The sequence below is a fragment of the Adiantum capillus-veneris genome, chromosome 6 (assembly GCF_014529385.1).
Source record: "Adiantum capillus-veneris isolate H3 chromosome 6, ASM1452938v2, whole genome shotgun sequence".
NCBI classification, from domain to species: Eukaryota; Viridiplantae; Streptophyta; class Polypodiopsida; order Polypodiales; family Pteridaceae; genus Adiantum; species Adiantum capillus-veneris.
In genome coordinates, this window is record NC_140936.1 from 18,983,186 (window position 1) to 19,002,675 (window position 19,490).

General features: G+C 39.4%; 1 pseudogene; it reads right to left on the reverse strand.

Moving 5' to 3' along the window:
- Window positions 1-578: 578 nt before the first annotated feature.
- LOC147455216 (uncharacterized) overlaps window positions 579-19,490 on the reverse strand; it is a 38,532-nt pseudogene continuing 19,620 nt past the window's right edge.

The window sequence follows — 19,490 nt, forward strand, 5'->3', positions numbered from 1 at the left end:
CGCGTGAATCATGAAACAATTAAAAAACATGTATTTAAAGAAACTAACATAGTAAAATGGCACCCTAATTTTTTGCCATGAATATTAAATGAAATTTGGCATAGCCTCCTTTGTTTGAAGACTACTTTCACCATAAAATCTTGCTTGAATCATGAAAAAACAATTAAAGAACATGTAATTTAAAGAAACAAACTTAACACAATGAGAACCCAATTTCTTGCCATTAATATACTAATTGTTTTTATACATATAACCACAAATTGAAAGCAACCTCTTAGGCTACCATGAATCATACCACTAAGAAACATAAATTTTAAGAAACTTACTAAGAATTTAAGCAATACAACAAATCTTAATCACTTTTGACTTAAAAGAAAAACTTTAAACCTGACTAATCCACCACTATACAAATGGATACTACAATCAATTTCCATTAATAAAATAGAGATATCAGTCATAAATGCCAAAATCAACCCAATGGTGAATGTGAGGGCAATACCCAATACAAATGTCATGAATAGAAAGACGGAAATAGAAATGTCAAAACAAAAATGTCAAAATCAAGCCCAGGGCTCATACTACTCCAAATCTGTATCCTCATCTAGATCATTTAGATCATGTACAGTGACAACTAATGGAGCCAAAGCAATATCAACAAATCGCCTTAGATGAAGGTCAAATACTGGTCTGTCATACTCAACACACAAACAATGTCGATGTCGCTCTGAACACACAACTCCAACTCCCAAACTGCCACAACCAGTAAAAATGTCTATCACAGCAGTATGCTCTATCGTAAATGTCAACACTAGCCACCTAAACACAAGTACATTTGCTTTATATATACATATGGTGACGTGACACCAAAGAGTAGTTGCTTTTATATAAAAATAGAGATAATATGTGTAGACCTTAACACACCTGTAAAAGTCTACTATGGGACCTCGCAATGCACCCTGACCAAGAAGATCAACATCATCACGCTCCACTAGAATTCCTGACTAAGCATTGAATGCCTTCTTGTCAACAGTCTCTCCATCTTGCCTATCATATACTGGCTGATTTCCTTTGTGATAAAAAATACCCAATAAAAGAACCTCCACCTATACACATGTGCAAGCATACAAATTTTGATGGTTTTTAATTGATATTTTACATGAATCTAGATTATGTTGACAAGTAGCTACAAAACTTGAATAGAAAACATACCCGCTCAAGTGTGCCTTTTCGCATGTACCCTTGCAAAATCAAAAGAAGTATGGTCTGCTTGAGCTTGAACCCTGCCAAGAGGCATGACCACAAATAATGCCAAAATGATCTGTAGAGCATAGGGTAATGTACCATCCATTGTCAGCTACAAACAAAGATGCTAATGTAGTGACCTTTTTGCTTAGCTTTTGAGAGAACTCATTCCAAACAGGTACCTACATCGAATGATTGAGGTTTTATCTCAAAAGAGACAAACACTGCAAGTCATACCAAGTAATCATAAAAGCAACCACTCACCACATCCATAGATATCTTCTCTACCAAACAACCCGTAGGGAAGTCTGCAAAGAGAAGAGATGTGACAATGTTTCTCTCTTCACCATTCAATAATAAACCAGGTACATTGGCCTTGCGTAAGAAAATAGCAAACCTGATTTTCACAATGTATGTATAAGATACCACTACCAATATGCACCCAAGCATCTTAATAGAAACATAATACTACTTATCGTGCCTCATCATGTGGAGAGATCTCCAAGACACTAGTAAATGTGGCCGCAATCAATGTATCCCTTTTTTTAAGTATATCATCTATTCATAAATGATAACATAAAAATGAATATATTTAAAAAGAGTATAAGACCACAATGTTTATGGATATATTATACCTGCCAGCTCACCCTTTGCCTTATCTTCCTTCACACTCTTGGAGGGTTTCTTTAGTAGTTTCTTTGGAGCTCTTTCTTCCATGTACTCCAAACATTTTATGATAAAAGACATCGCAGATTGAGAAGCCTAATCTATAGTTGCTCCTTTTTTTTAATAAGGAAAGGGATCTATTAGAAGAGGTGGGTTTCTTTGAGGCAGAGCCCACCTCATCTGTCACATCCATTTCCCTCTTATGAGAATACTCTAATAAATAATAAACCCATTACTTATGTTAAAAATATTAGACAATAAATAATATTATTACTTTTTGTAAAAAAATATCATGAGCAAAAAATCACTTTTGTAATGATTTGCTTCATGTCTTGGATACTCTCCAATAGGGTCGTCAATCCACCAAGGACAATACTGCACTTCCCACTCACCAAGACCTCTATCTTTCATCCAAGGAGGATACATACAGTCTTCTTTTGGGAGATCCACTGCTCAATAAAAGTGGGCATATCCTCTAATGAATGCTCATCATGGACTGCACAATCCATCTAAAACAAAGACATAATCCATAATTACTTACATATAGGAAGCACTTGTAGACAAGGAGAACTAAATGTGAAAGATAGTAAGTAGCTACCTATACAACTCTCTTGGAAGACTCCAAAAGCTTTGGGATCTTCTCATTTGATTCCTTTGCATTCATGCGGCTCCATAGATCCGAGAAAGCATTATCAAGACGGTCTCTTCTTCTTTGATTAGAGAACCATGTTTCAAACCCTTTTGGCAATTCCTCCACTAGCTTGCCTTTCATTCTAATGCATTGCTTCAAGATATTTTCCGAATACCACTCTTTTCTCAAATATAATCTAAGTTTCTGTGCACTCAAATACTGCTCACATGTGGCATCATCTAAGCGGCATTTGAGCGTAGAGTAGAGGATATCTCTTTTCCTGGAATTTAAACATAGGGTAAAAGTAAATAAAAATATATAATTTACTAATATAAATTTGATATTTTGAGAGTGCCTATCAGCATTAATTTTGGTCGTCGCTAATGAGTTAAGTTTATCCTTTGTTAAGCCCACCATATCTTTATTTTTAACTCAATTATATTTATAGAGAAGATTAAAGAATCCTTGACCATTTGAAGGATTTGCAATAGATAGCATCTTCACAAAAAAGTTAACTATTATAAGAATGTAGCCAAAAAAATTACTCTTACTCTTGTCAAATTCTAATAGCATACCTTATATGCTCTCTCCTTGTAAATATTTTTTATTTTACCTCTAGCCAAGTTCTCCTTTTCCCGCATCGAAATAGAGGGATCATTAATATCCACTAGCTCTTTGGCAAGGGTTGCATCAAACTCTTCCTATAAAACATAACAATGTTTCTAGGAAATGGTTTTCCATTTTGAGACAAAGAACAAATATATGAGAAAATAGATTAATGAATCTTCCAAACTAACATAGCAAGCAATACTGCAAGAGCATTATACCATGTTCCTTTGCTCCCTTACGCCCACATGCTAGCTCCACCTCAATCCGATGAAGCCAATCGTTTGGAAATTCTTTAAGAAAATACTCCTTGCTTGCCATAGCAAGTTTTTGGAAAAGAAACACCTCTTGACCAAAGTTGGTACATACAGTGGCTCTTCCAATTCTAAATATTTTAGCAAGCACAAAGATTAGTTTACAACTAAAGTTTAGCATGCTCAAAGTAATTTAATTTGTAGTACAAAAAGACATGAGAATTGAGATCGTCCCTCCCCACCTTGATTGGTTAATTTGAAGCAAATGGACATAGTGGTGTCATTTTTGTAGAATGTCAATTGTGAGCACTATACATTACGTCTATGAATTGTATGCTTATGGGAAGAAACGTAGAACTAATAAGGAAATGGATATGAAGAAAGAGGTATGCTCGTAGTAATTGGGTCAGAGAATTGAGATCGTCCCTCCCCACCTTGATTGGTTAATTCGATGATAATGGCCATAGTAGGATCCTTTCTACTAAATGTTAAGTGCGAGCACTATTCATTATGCCTATATGTTGTAAGCTTCAGGGAAGGGATGTAGAACTAGCAAGTAACGGGAAGGGATGAAGAACTAGCAAGGAAATAAATATGGTGAAAGAGGTATGCCCATAGTAATTGGGTTCGGTCAGAGAATTGAGATCGTCCCTCCCCACCTTGATTGGTTAATTTGATGATAATAGCCATAGTAGGATCCTTTCTACTAAACGTTAAGTGCGAGCATTACTCATTATGTCTATGTGTTGTATGCTTAAGGGAAGGGATGTAGAACTAGCAACGAACGGGAAGGGATGAAGAACTAGCAAGGAAATAAATATGGTGAAAGAGGTATGCTCATAATAATTAGGTCAGAGAATTGAGATCGTCCCTCCCCACCTTGATTGGTTAATTTGATGCAAATGGGTATAGTAGGATCCTTTCTACTAAACATTAAGTGAGAGTAATATACATAATGTCTATGTGTTGTATGCTTTCGGGAAGGGATGTAGAACAAGCAAGGAAATAAATATGGTGAAAGATGTATGCTCTTAGTAATTGAGATCATCCCTCCCCACCTTGATTGGTTAATTCGATGCAAATGGACATAGTCATATCCTTTCTACTAAACGTTAAGTGCGAGCACTATACATTATGTCTATGTGTTGTATGCTGATGGGAAGGGATGTAGAACTAGCATCATTTTAAAAAACAACATGAAAAAGCCGCGCGTGCACGTGGCTTTTTCATGTTGTTTTTTAAAATGATGAAAATCAAATTTTTTTACAACATGAAAACCCACGTGCACGCTACTTTTTCATGTTGCTTTTTAAAACGATTTGTCTATATATATAGCACTTGATGTGCTTTGCATAAAGTATACTAGAGTAACACATACTATGTACATGTGTTGCATTTCTTCTCCTTTCCCTAACACATAGGCTCAGGGGGTTCAATTTGAAATATGTAACTCTATCATGTGAGTTTAATATAAGGTATTTTTTGAATCCTCTTTTTACACATTTTTACATATAGAAAGATACTATATAAAGGGGGTATTTATAAATTGAATAGAAAAATACTATATTTTATTCACAATATTTTTTAAGATAAAGGATTTTAAAATTATGCCTTGAACGCACGTGATATAGAGTGTTTACATATAGTGATCACCCCAAGCATATAGGTACCCATTTCTTCACCCTTGACTTTGCACTTGCCAGATAACCTCAATGCTCATACACATGGCTCAATGTCACGTGCTCTAAACTTTAGTTTTTTGCAAAAGGATAACTCAAAAATCACTTAGCTCTTAGCTAGATCCTTGTTCCCACACAACAAGAAGATTGGCTGTGTATATTCTAACTCCCTAGTCCCTCCCTCATAAAAAATATTCCACAAACTCAAAATATAGTTTATAGGCTTTACCTCATTATTTCTATACCCCAAGGATGCCTTTTATTCATTGTACCCTCCCTATGATGAGCCTAGCACTAATCTTTGGGTGCTACAAGGTGTCATTATCCCATGCACCACTCACCTTGCCCCCGATTTAGATTCACTCTAGGTCATCCATAGAGGTAGCATGAATTTACATGATGTAAGGATGATAAAATAAAACTTCTACTACCTAATAACATTAAAATAAGGTTGGCATATTAGCTTGACCACCTTTTTGATAAAAGTTTGTGCATGTAGACCTTTGAAATTCTTGTAAAAAAACTTTTACATTCATTGCAATTGATTATGACCATGGAGAATGGATATGGCAAGGCCTTACCACAAAATGTGGCAGTGTCTAGTGCCATATAGTAAAGTAATGGGCCAATACTTGAAACCAGTATAAACCTATATTACAATTCTTCCAGTGTGCATAGATTTTTGGCAAAGAAGAGATTAGGGCAAATAAAGAAGGAAAAATATACATGGAAAAAAAACGGGACTCAATATTTACAAGTGAAAACCCTGACACGATAGACAAATGGGGGTTAGAAGTAAACACCATAATCCTAGATATGTCAGCAAAAGAAGGACCACCAACTTTAGAATTCAAGGGATACGATCAAGTAGATTTAAAGCCTTTGAAATGGCTTAGTACGGATAATCCTAGGATCAGAGTCTATTATTGGGAAGATAGAAATGTAAAAGATCTTCTATGGACTTCGCATGCCAAATCAGGACAACTACGCCCATGAAGATCATCTATATCTTCAAGATCAAAGATAAGGGTTCTGCAGATCTACCAACTTACCTGTTTAGGGATTGTTATAACCACAACTTTTCTATGATGACTCTTGAGGAGGTAGAACAAACCAAATATCAAGGGTATTCCATAAGGGATTGGATATTGGGCCAAGGACCAAAAATAATTCCAAGAGACGAACACCGTGAAGATCTTCTGAGAGTAATGTTAAGAAACCAGAAACCACCTGATCACGCAGAAAACCGGGTGACACTAAGGCCAGTCCAGGGCTACATGAGTCACTATTTCCAACAGACTGGTTTGAAGGACTTGGAACAGGACCAACTGCCAGGAGACCGGGAGTTGAACCAAATAGATACGTCATACCAACTGATTTCCAAAAATGGGTCAAAAAATACAGTGGATCAGGGGATCCATACGACCACTTAGCAAGCTTTAAGCAAGTGCTAAGAGCAGAATGTATATTCAATTTCCATACTCAATTCGAGAGGTTTGGAATAACATTAGAAAAGCATTGACATGGTTCCAAAACATTCCACCAAGGTCAATCATGGACTTGAACATATTAGCTCAAGGATTTGTAGCTAATATGTACGGGGATCAAACACAATACGGAAGCTCAAATCTACAGCTTTAAATAGAAACATGGTGAGTCTGTTAGGGATTGTGCGACTCAAATGAAACAATACATTGCCAGATGCCCAGGGCTAGAGATACCTGTGGAAGAACGACTAGTATCATTGTTTCTAGAGGGACTGCTAAACAAAGAACTTCGTGCTATACTGTATAGCAAGAAGCATACAACCCTAGAAGCATGTATGTCAGATGCGATTGACTTAGGAGAAAATTGTGATATTTTCAATGAAGAAGATGTCCCTAAGGACAATCAAAGTGAGAAAACAACATCCACCAAACTAGCACGAGTGGGAAAAGCTGTTGCAGCACCACTTTCAGCCATAGAAGAAATTCTCAAAAGGATGAATGACATGATGAATAACATGCAAAAATCACCTATGAGGGGACCGGGACAAGGGATATCTCAACATGGACAACCAATTAGGCCACAAAAATGGTGTGCAATCGAAGGTAAATGGACCAACCACGAGACCAATGAGTGCTACTATCGACCAAATTATGATGGGAATGTTTAGTACGTGCCTATGAGGCCACAAGGACAACCCATGTACAAATATCAGCCTAATATAGCCCAAGCTCAAAGACCACCGATGGGTATGGAAAGACCTCAACCTGTGTTGGGTCAACAACCTTCGTATCTAGGACATAATGCAGTGCCTATAAAGTACATGCATTCAGAAGGAGTCATAGATGAACAAGCACTAGTACATGTTACACCCTATGCGGAGCCTAGTCCATCTATAGTAATGGTAGAAGGAGATTGATATAATTCACATCCACCACCAATGGAAGAACCTTATGCTCCACCAGAGCTCGCACCAATGTATTACGTGGCTAATCAAGGTGTCATACTTCCCATGGTAAGACCCATGATTAAGCCAAGAACGGGAAACTGTCATAACTGTGGTGCAGATGATCATTGGAAAAATGAATGCCCAGAGCCTGACAAAAACCTCAAACCAATTGAAGCTTATTGCATACAATGTTGCAAAAGGGAGGACACTTTCCAGAAGATTTTCCTAAAAATCCTTTAAACAAGGGTAAAATAGTAGTTGTAAAACTCATGTATAACTTGATTACACACTTTGAGTGGACTAATGTGTGTGAAGAATCCTTCATGAAGCTTAAACAAGCTCTCACTTCAGCTCCAATATTGAAAGCACCAAATTGGAATAAGATATTTCACATACATGTAGATGCTTCCAATTTTTCCATCGGGTGTATATTAGCTCAACCAAGAGACGGAAAAATTGATTTTCCTATTTCTTATGCTAGCCGACAGTTGAATATGGCAGAAAAAAAATATACCACCACCAAAAGGGGAGGAGTAGGAATGATCTATACCGTAAAAAAGTATAGACATTACCTATTAGCAAACAAATTTGTGTTCTTTGTGGACCACCAAGCCTTATTATACTTGGTCAACAAGCCATGCAACATAGGTGAGATGGTTCATCATTCTTCTAGAATTTGATTTCACTGTAGTTGTAAAAAGGGCACTACTCATCAAAGAGCAGATCATTTGTTTAGGATTGTTTCAGGGGAACCACTCAAAGGAGTAGAAAATGATCTACTTTATGCATATATGTTCTCCGTGGAAATGATACCTCAATGGTCGGAGAATATGGTGTCATTGATGACCATAGCTCAAGTGGATTCGCAAATACCACTTCCTGTTACAATCGGATTAATTGAGCAATTGGCTACGTATCAATTGCAAGCTGAAAGGTTGTACAAAAGAAATCGGGATGGAATATTCCTCTTATGCATCAATCCTGAGGAGAAAACCCAATACCTAAGTCAAGTGCATATTACCATAGTAGGACTTCACTTTGCAGAAGATCAAACTATGCGACGGATCTTAAGGCTTGGAGTATTTTGGCCAACTATGAGGAGTGATGTTCATTCTTTTGTGAAAAATTATCCTCAATGTCAAAAACAAACACCCATACCTCATGTAACATTGTTCCAAATGTCACCTATTCCTAAGTGGACTAACTATCTAGTTACTTATCAAGCCAAACATTTCCTGAGGATTTGAGTAAATGCCGTCAAAGAGCAATCGAAACTGAAGCAAGAGATTATGATCTTATTGGAAACCAATTGTATCGGAGAGGTAAGGACCAACATCTGCATCTTTGTGCAAATGAAGACGAGTATATTCCAATTATAGAACAAGCACATGTTGGATTAGCTGGAGGTCACTTTTCTAGTGAGACCAGTGCGAGAGCAATCTTAATAAAATGCATATGGTGGCCAACACTTTTTACAGATGCCAAAGAATATGTTCAGATGTGTGATGCTTGTCAACGAGAAAAAATGCCAACATGTGTAGATAGCATGCCCTTAAGACCAATGATGGGGGCTAGAGCTTTTGCAAAATGGGGTATAGATTTTGTTGGGCCAATACAACCACCTATTTATAGAACCCAAGCTCAATATATCATTGTAGCTACGGACTATTTGACCAAGTGGGCCGAGGCTAAAGCAACTCAAAAGAATGATTCCAGAACCATTTTCTCATTCTTCTATGAGTATGTGTTCACAAGATATGGACTGCCAATAGAAATTGTCAGTGATAGGGGAACTCAATTCCTCAGTGAGGTAATCGAGTATCTGCTTAATGCATTTATGGTTATCCATAACAAATCAGCTCCCTATCACCCCCAAGCAAACGGACAAGCTGAGCATACGAATAAAATTCTTAGCTTGGTATTGACCAAAGTGGTGAGTTCAGGAAGGACATACTAGGAAATGAATCTCCATGCAGCTCTATGGGATTATCGAGTTTCATTCAAATAGCTTCAAATGCTACACCCTTTAACCTTGTTTATGGTCTTGATGCCATACTGCCAATAGAGTTTCTATTGCCGACACTAAGGGTAGCTAAGGATCTTGAGTGGACTGGGCATGAATTGTCAAAGAGACTTGAAGATTTAGATGAGCAAAGGCTAACTGCTATAGCTCACATCTATGCACAAAAATGGAAACAAAAATAGTTTTTTGATTCCCACCTAATTACAAAAACCTTCAAAAAAGGGGATTTAGTTTTAGTCTATTCCCTTAAGCAACACATTCCCAACTTTAAGAAAAAAGAAAACGGACCGTTTATCATTGAAGATGTATCTCCAAGTGGAGCAGTTAAGTTATCTACCCTAGAGGGTGAACCAATGGCTAATTGGATTAGTGGATGTCATTTAAGAAAGTTCAATTTTCCACTAACAATCATAGCACAAATGCATTGGTCGATATAGGAGCTTGAGTAAATGCAATCAGTTATTCCACGTACAAGAAATGAACAAGTCAGTCTTTGACAACAGGAATAGCGACTATCAAAGGATGCAACAAGAACCCAACACCAACTTTGGGAGTAATCAACTTAAATGTGATAGTACATGGATGTTCATGTCCTCATCAGTTTGTATGCTTACCAGATGAACACATGAATGAGACAATGATTCTTGGAATCTCATGGATGCAGACTTACAAGACAGTACTAGATTGGGATACAAATCAGCTAAAGCTATCACCTAAATGTGGACAGCTCATTATTCCAATTGCATCAAGTAAAGAGGAATGGAAAAAAGGTTACCAGCAGAGTAAACCACAGAGCAATCAATCTTCTCCATCCTATCGACAAGCAAATGCTACAAGTAGCATGCAAGGAGTCAGACAAATTTGGGTACCAAAAGCACAGCTTAAGGACAACCCGATTCAAATCTGGTTGCATCGACAATACCAAAGACGGTTCCAAAGATCAAAACACAGAGACAAGCATCTCCGAACAACGAACCTAACATGAAATGGGTTTAGAAGAAAAAGGAGCGCGTATCTTCTCCGCAAACTGTAAAAATGATCAAACAATGGAGAGTTAAGTCTCAGCCATACCATTCTGACCAAGACAAACCAAGATATCAATGGCGGCTCATTATTGATACCAACAACTCAGGAAATCAGCGTGCTAAAGCATCCTGATGGTACAATCAAGCAAAGAGCACACAAGCTACAAGATTTGCTCTTTGGAAGACATCATCAGAAAGCCTCGACATTAGAAACCCTTGAGTTAATTACTCAAGACCCAACTCTTGCACAACATAATGGTTTGAAAGCATAGTAGAGCCAACCAAGGCTATGCATAGATACGATTGTTCAACCCATGCACATAGTTGTCTCGGAGTACGCCATCGAGGAGGGGTGGAAGGGCACTAAGTAATTAAGGGCAATGTTCGAAGAGAGAGGAAAAAGTTGATGTTAACGTGTGATTTTTTGCAAAATTACCTAGTAATGCCCTTATAAATCATCAACAGGGGAGTTTAACTGATAATATCTCCCCGACGAGTGTAAATAGTGTATATACTATCAAAAAATCATTTAAAAAAATCATTTTTGGTTATTTTTCATCATTTTTCTTGATATTGAGACTTAAGAAATGGAGTCAAGATGTGTTTTCCAATGGATTTTCTTAATTATTGGATTTTTACTTTGCTTTTTTAGTGCATTTTGTTATTTTCTTTGATTTTTCCAATAAATAGGTCAAAAATTAATATAAATAGCAAAAGAGCTCATATGGAAAAACTAAAGATATGATGATGATCAGAAAGACAAGACGGGCAGGCACAAAAAATTTCAATCAAATCTATAGATGGAAGTGGGAAGCCTAAATTAGGCGGCCAGACCTACTTTTGCAGAATTCTTGGAGAATGAGCTACAGGAATCCGATTGGGGAAATTTTTGAGTCTAACATAGATTTCACCGCCTAGTAGGACTAACATAGGAATTTTGGGGAAAAATGGTTCGAGAAGTCCGAGTATAGATACCCAAGGTAGGCTAAAATCACCTCATTTCCACTTGTTGCCTTTGGAGAGAGAGCTTTTTGACCTTCTTCGCATGCATTTTTTGGAGTCCATAGTTGCCTGTTTTCAGCACCATCTCACACGAGACATGAGGGGTAGGTTATATACTTATCAATGATCCATTATCTATGGCTGGTAGCTAGTCTAAACCCCTGGAAAAAACCCTAGAATTTGAGCAGTGCACGAAGACCTACAACCAAAAATCGACCATAGCGGCCTGTCAGTGTTGGGGTTGCAGCTATGGCGGATGCAGTCGAAGGGTTGCCATGACGTGGAGGATGGCGTGCAGCAGAACGAGAGAGAGAGAGAGAGAGAGAGAGAGAGAGAGAGAGAGAGAGAGAGAGAGAGAGAGAGAGAGAGAGAGAGAGAGAGAGAGAGAGAGTAGCCAACATGCTGAGAAGACAAAAAAAAACGCTATTCTTTTGATTGATTGTAAAGCCTTATAAAGTAAAAAACATGCCATGAAAACTATAAGTGACCTACATGCCTTGAGACTTCTTCTCACGGGCGTAGACATTATGGAATCCGGGCTTGCACACCCAACAATCCTTTGACTGCATCCACCATAGCTGCAACCCCAACAAATGGTATCAGAGCGTTGCCGATACCATCTGTTGGGGTTGCAGCTATGGTGGATGCAGTCAAAGGGTTGCCATGGAATTGCCTCCACCATTGAAATGCTTTGGAATTGCCTCCACCATTGCTATGTTGCTATTGGATACTAACACCATAGACGGTGTTGTGTAATATGTAGTATGCAGGAAGGCTTCGAAAAACTTGATGAAGTTTTGCAACTCGAGAGTTGCTCAAATAATGCCTTAAACCTTTGATCTTTGACCTTCTGTTCTGCAAATTGAGTATCGGGGTGTGAAGACGCTCTAAGGAGCAAGGCTCAAAAATAATGGGCGCTTTTTTTTATTAAAAAAGTGTGAATTCAAATTTAAAAAAAGTCAAATTCTTTGTGTAGAGATGCTGTCATTTGCAGTCCAAGGGTGTTTCGAGAAGCTATTGATGGCCGAGACTGCAAAACAGCGTTTTGGAACGCTTTGCTTGCGCAGGCTTGACACAGTCAGCAGTATGCCAGCCTGGGTCTACTTTAATTGCAGACTGCAAAACCTAGGGTTCAAGTTATTTTTGCAACGTACTGATATGCCAACAAAAGAGGTAGTTCGATTGCAACTGCTGCTGTGCAACCATGCCGACTTGACGCTCTTTTAGCAGCGTTTAAAAATGCCCTCCAACATTGCTTGGTAGTATGACCACCAGAGTCGACCTCGTGTCTGAAGCGATGCTTGTCACAGAGATGGCATTTTCAATATGCCACTTGCAGATTGCCTCTACACTTGCCCAATTCTCCCTTGCTCAATTTAGTTGCAGAGTTGAACTCCCATGCTTTCTCGATTTCACTGCATAGAAGCCAAGTTTTGATTTGGAGGACCTGGGGAACAAGAAGCCGGTTGGGGATCGGCAACACTCTGATACCATCTGTTGGGGTTGCAGCTATGGCGGATGCAGTCAAAGGGTTGTCAAAGAGAGAGAGAGAGAGAGAGAGAGAGAGAGAGAGAGAGTAATTGACACGCTGAGAAGACATAAAAAAATACGCTATTCTTTTGATTGATTGTAAAGCGTTATAAAGTAAAAAACATGCCATGCAAACTATAAGTGAACTGCATGCCTTGAGACTTGTTCTCACGGGCGTAGACATTATGGAGTCCGGGCTTGCACACCCAATAGTCAGCTCAACCAAATCATATGAGACTTGAACTATAGCATGCCCCAACATAATATAACACTTCTATATCAACAATTGACCAATCGGCAAGGGTCAAGGGGGTCCCAAGTAGAAAAGCTAGGGTTTTGGCAAATGCTAGCTATACACAATGTATATGATTGGTTTCATAAAATCAATCAAGCCAAGCCCTCAAAAAGCAAACAATGGCTCAAAGGCTACAAAACGTCAAATTTGACATATGAGGTCAAACTGACTCCAAATGGGCCAAAATTGGATGAGTTCCTTCAGGACTGATGCCTGCAAAACCAAAGATGAACAACTGACAGAGGTTACTAACGAACTCTTGACTACAACTCTGTCAGTTCAAAAGATCCAAGTACAGCTAGATGTAGCAAACACCTCATTGCAATATTCAGAGCAGAGGATCAACAATCAGGCAACCTTTTTGCGATAGATAAGAGAAAATCCTGCAGTTGCCTCGATCAAAGGTACATATAAATTGTATAAATCACTGGAGAAAAAGAATGAAGATCTCAAGCTAGAGATAAAGTTGGAGCAGTCACAACACAGAGACCTGGCATTAATGCGGGTACAACAAGAAGAAGAGCTTCTCAAGGAAATAGCTGAGCTAAAAAGAGTCAACCAGCTACTACGAGATGGGCAGCAAGAGACGTAGGAAGAAGCAGGTACGTCAGAGCAGCCACATATTGATATTCCCTCAGTCTCATTCACTGAGATGGAAACACAACTAGCAAAAGAGCTAGGTGGCGAAGAAGATTTCCAAGTACCGTTAACAAAAGCTGATGAAGTGCCAATGGTCCAACTATCAAAAGCTGAGGAAGATGCGCTTAAAGAAAAGGTTACCCAGGAGACAGATGAGCAGTGGAAAGCAATGATGGATTGGGAGTTGAGAGTTCTTCACTCTGTCAATAATGTTACAAAACTCACTTCCAACCAAATCAATGCACAATGGCATCAACAATCACTACCATATCCCTTGATAAAGGTAGAGCTGCTCCAGGTCAAGGAAAGTCTTTATAAAGACATTCAAGTAGAGGGCGCAGATGAAGTCCACCCTAAGTGGAGAAAGAGCTGGTTGAACAAGAATCCTAGATACCTGATTCTATTCACAAGAGCACCTGTGGCACTTCAAAAGGATCCAGGTTTTGTCCTGTACCAAGAGTAAGGATGTGGCAAGCACATGAGGCAATGACAAAGAAACGGCCTACATGACTGAATTATCCAAGATTGCCAGCTCCAAAAAAGGGAACGCAGACAGAGGACTACATGGTGAAAACCCTAACGGGCGCCATGTCATTCTTCAAAAGCCTCCCTAATCTCTCATGTGCTATGCTTTATAAAATTTTCCGAATGCTGCTCACCTGCATTGAAGTCTTTCATGAGCTAGAGCAAGCAGGAGCCCTGTGGATTTCCTTCCTTGAGGGCAATAAGGGTTTATGCTACGATCTCAGTGGCCAACCTTCCAAAGAAGTCCTTTATGGCTTCTACGCCCGCTGCATGTTCTTGCCATCTCATCATATGTTGGCGTTTGAGGAAGCGTTCTACATAGGATTTTTCACTTTGCAAACGAAGATTTTTGGGCCAGTGATCAGCAACTTGACTTTAAGATTCGTAGGCTACTCCGTAGCCGAGCTTAAAAACAGAGTCACTATGTAGTTTTTGCAGGTGCCAGACAAGGAGAGAAAGATCAAATATGAAAAGGCTCTAAATGCACTCAAAGACCGCCTCGCCAACCATCAACCCGAAGATTATTTCAGCCCATAAAGCTGTGTCAAGGGACGACACGGCGAGGAGGGGGGAATGTTAGCAGCAAGCTAACTTGGATACCATTTTTTGGAGCTCTCATTGTAAAAACACTTATTATTTTGATGAATTGGGAATATTGTAACTCCTATTTTTCAGATAAACCTTGTAATTGATGAGCCGGGGCTACAAGCTTCCAGATTGTATCAACCTGTCTTTACCTTAGAGCTCTAAATTTGAGAAAGAGCCTGGGACAGCTCTAAATTTGAGAAAGAGCTTGTATGATGAATCTACAAAGTTTTTGGGGAGGCATCCAGGACTCAGACAATTTGTGCAGGATATCTTATACTTCAGGTACTTTGGGGGAACAATAGTGCCAATTGTTGTGCCCCTGTCTGAAGTAGCAACACACCCGTTAGAATTGTAGCCTTGGATATGTGAAAGAGGGCCTTGATAACAGTTTGCCAGAGTTGCCAGTTTTTGGAAACACGGGAGCACAACCACGCTTTGATACCGCTTGTGTCAGCAAGAATATGCTGGCCAAGAAAATGGTCTTTGCAGAGGAAATGGTAGCTCATTCTATAATGGCAGCCATGCCAAACACCGCCAAAACTTCTCATGGTTTGCATGCCAAGCACAAGATCCGTCATCACTTGGGCTCTTTTATGAATTTTATTCTTTGGACAGTATTGCCATGGCCTTTGAGAACAAGCATCCAACCCTTGTCCTAGGTTTTTTTGATGTAGCCCCTCCTGTTTATCTTGATACCTATGAGCTAATGACACCGAGGATTGCTAGTAAATTTGTTGGAGAACTCAGTGATACATATACTATAGGTCATTGGCTTGATGATGTGGAGACAGGGTCAGCTTTCCCTGTTTGTGTGCACACACGTTCCCAAGTGAGAAGAGGAGCATTTGGAAAAACGTTTTTCAAAAAATGTGAGCAAAGGAGGGAAGCGCCTAGCAAATTGTGACAGAGGGAAGCTCTCTGGGGCTGATTTGTGGTGAGTTTCCCCTCTCTCTCTCTCTCTCTCCTCACTGTCTCTCTACAAGTGTGTGTGGCACACACACTACAAACGGCTTCTTCATATCGCAGTAGGTACGGGCAATTTCAAGCACACACACTACTCCAATTCAGCCCATGGCTCTTCTTGGTAACCCAAGGCTTGCATGAGGATTAGCAGGTCCTACTGCGGTTTGATAGTGGTTTTGTGATGTAGATGTACTTTGTGATATGGTTAAAAATGTATGGGCAATTTTATTCTATAAGCCTTTGTTGAGGGTCAATCGTGAGGTTTTATTGAGCTGGGGGATTCTCATGTGAGATCCTTACGATGATACAGGTGTGGAGCGATCCCTCGAGCACCCCCTTTTTGACAGATAGATAGGATGTATTGACTGTGGTAAGATAGTTGGTGTGCTCCTATTCTTGCCATTGAGGCATTGTCACACAGGTTTAGTGACATCTCGGTATGCATTCAGAGAGCATTATAGTTTGACAGATTGAGCCACAGAGTCACAGAAACTTTCAAGGTACAGTTTGGCTTTGTTTTGAGCTTGTTTTACTATTTTTGAGACCATTTTGGAGAGACTTTGCCAAAATTTTTCAAGAGTCCGGTAGCCCATACACATTGCCATTGGTCTCTTGTTTTTGGGTTTTTGGAGCCTAAATACAAAGGAGACTCTAATGATTTTTTTCCAAAGTCCGGTAGTGCTATATGCACTTTGACCGTCGATGCTTAATATGAGAGCGTGATTCTTGGTGGATTCCAAAGACAAAACTTTGCCGGATTTTTTTCCAAGACAGTTAGCATTTGTTATGGCTAGGACATCAATGTCGGAGAAGGAGGTGTATAGCATAAAGAAGTTTGATGGATCAAATTTCACTCTCTAGAAAGCTGAGACTAAAGATGTGCTCATACAGAAGAAGCAGATTAAAGCTGTACGTTGGAGAGGGGGAATGGGGGAACACGCCCGACACAAACACAAGGGCCTCTCTATAGCTTAGGGTATCCACATCACCCCTATCCTCTCAGAAAACACCTTCAAAAACACACTTTACACTAGCAGACCCCGCCTGTCTCAATTTCCACTGCTCACACACTCCACAAATCCACCACACAAAGAACACCTACTGCCACGATCTATCTCCACCCTTATACACACGTACAACCGCTCAATCTCACTCTCTCACACAAAACACCGTCAGTCTAGAGGGGGCACACACATCCACACTGCCAGCACCGAGGGGACACATGAAAGCAGGAGAAAGAGAAAGGGGGAAGGGGAAACAACAAGAAGACGGGGAAACAGTGGCTTGATTGCACTTCAAAAGGAATATACAAAGGCTTGTAATTCCATCACCATGGCCATTTTCAAGAAAAAGTTACAAAGGGGTTAGCTTGTCAGAGAACTCCACTTTGCAGGCTTCAAACGGCACAAAAATAGCCCCTAATTTGATTAAAATTTGACTTTTATAGGGTGTGCACGTCTGTCGCATGTGTCAATGCAAGGGACTTGCCGATACACTGTGTACGAGCCACAAATGGCTCCAAGCACGCAACTAGCCTAAACTACTAAGCTCAAAGATGGCGATGATGTGTCACTCACCGCTCTACGCTTGCTGTCGTGGAGGATTCCTCGCCACGAAGAAGAAGAATCCACCGCTACGTCATGCTCAACTGCTTTGCCGCCATCGTGCCGTCGTCGCAATGCTTGATTGCACTCTCTCTCTCTCTCTCACGCATACACACACACATACACACACACACACACACAAGGAGATGATGAAGAAGAAGATGAATATGGAGCAAGAGCACTCTTCAATTGCACAAATGTGAGAATGAGTGAATTTTAGGTTTAGTTGACTTTTATATGAGCTTGCCCCATTCACACTTGGACGCCCATGCTTAGCCAACTAATCCCTTGAATGTTCCAGTTAGAGTGTGCCCCTCATCGGAGATTACTCTTACCCTTTTCCTATTGAACCGACAAGCCCGGTACCTGACTCTACCAAATAAATAATACGACATCCGTCTTAGGTGATAGGAATGTGCGTGAGGGTTAACATGCCCCCCTTCTTGATGTAGATTCCGTCCTTAGAAGCTATTGAGTTGAAGATCGTTTGTCGAGGTGGAAGAGCATTTGAGTTGAATATCCTTAGCCTTCTTCAGTCATTGCAAAATCAAACAACATTGGCACAATAATTGCATTCTCATATACAATTAAAAAGCATATGCAGTTGTAGGCAGACAATTTGATTGGTAACAGAAATTTAAACCATTTGTCAGCAATAAACATTAAATTGCAATCAAATGCATAAATAGTTGTAAAGGTAAAAAATTAAACAAGTATGGGGTCGCTAGTTTAACGGTCGAAAGGCACTAAAGATCGACTATTAATACCATGGGCAAGCTTCTCAATTTTCTTTGGTCAATTAAGTTGTTTAATCGCGAGAGCCAAGTATTTCATGTCCGAGGGCTGACTAGAGGCTATACCTAGAAGACCTCGTAGTTAAGCTATGATAAAAGGAATTCTCATGAAATCATCGCTTGAATTATTTACTTTTCTTTGACCCTCCCCCCCCAAGTCTTTTCACAGTGATTCAATTTTGATGTGCGTGCTTATTTTGTATGCCTTGGGTTTTTTGCTTTTCAAGGAAAAGCACCCACACTAGGAACCTCTAGGGCTCTAGTACCATAGGCGATACATGTGAGTGAAGTACCAAATCAAACTGAGATTTCTCTTCCAGGTTAAGATTTTACATTGTGGCACTTTGAATTTTCTTTTGTTTGTCCTTTTTCAACATGTTAATTTTGTAACTTTGGGGGGTCATATAATATTGTTACCCTCCCCAGGCTCCTCACATTAGTAAACTCCCTTTATAATACTTAAGCTAAAGGTCAATAGGGACTAAGACCACTAGAAAGCCCTAGTACATTTCACACAATGCTGCCTAAATTGGATAAGAACCTAAGTAACCATTGATTATTAGGAAGGCATTCCCCATGGTATTAAGAGAAGATCTCTAACGCCTAGCTTGGTCAAACTAGCTTAGTCGGATGGCTTGATTTTTAAACCTAGACAAGTGTTTATGACAAAAAATTACATTGAATTAAATGTTTGATACTAAGCAAATGCGCTGAATATTATGCTACCAATTACAATTAAAGCAGACAAACATGGATGCAAAAAAGATAAGGGGCAATGCTAATGGACAAGAAACACCTGTTTGTGTTGATAATTGAGCTTGATTTGAAGAGTGAACGACAGAAAGATCCCATGATGGTCCAAATCCTAACCACAGCAACACGTTCATGTACACACAAGGAAACACAAAGAGTACCTCTAGGAGGCACATCAGTGGGAAGAAAGAAATTTGCTAATCACTAAACTCTAAAACAAAAACACTCCTATCATAC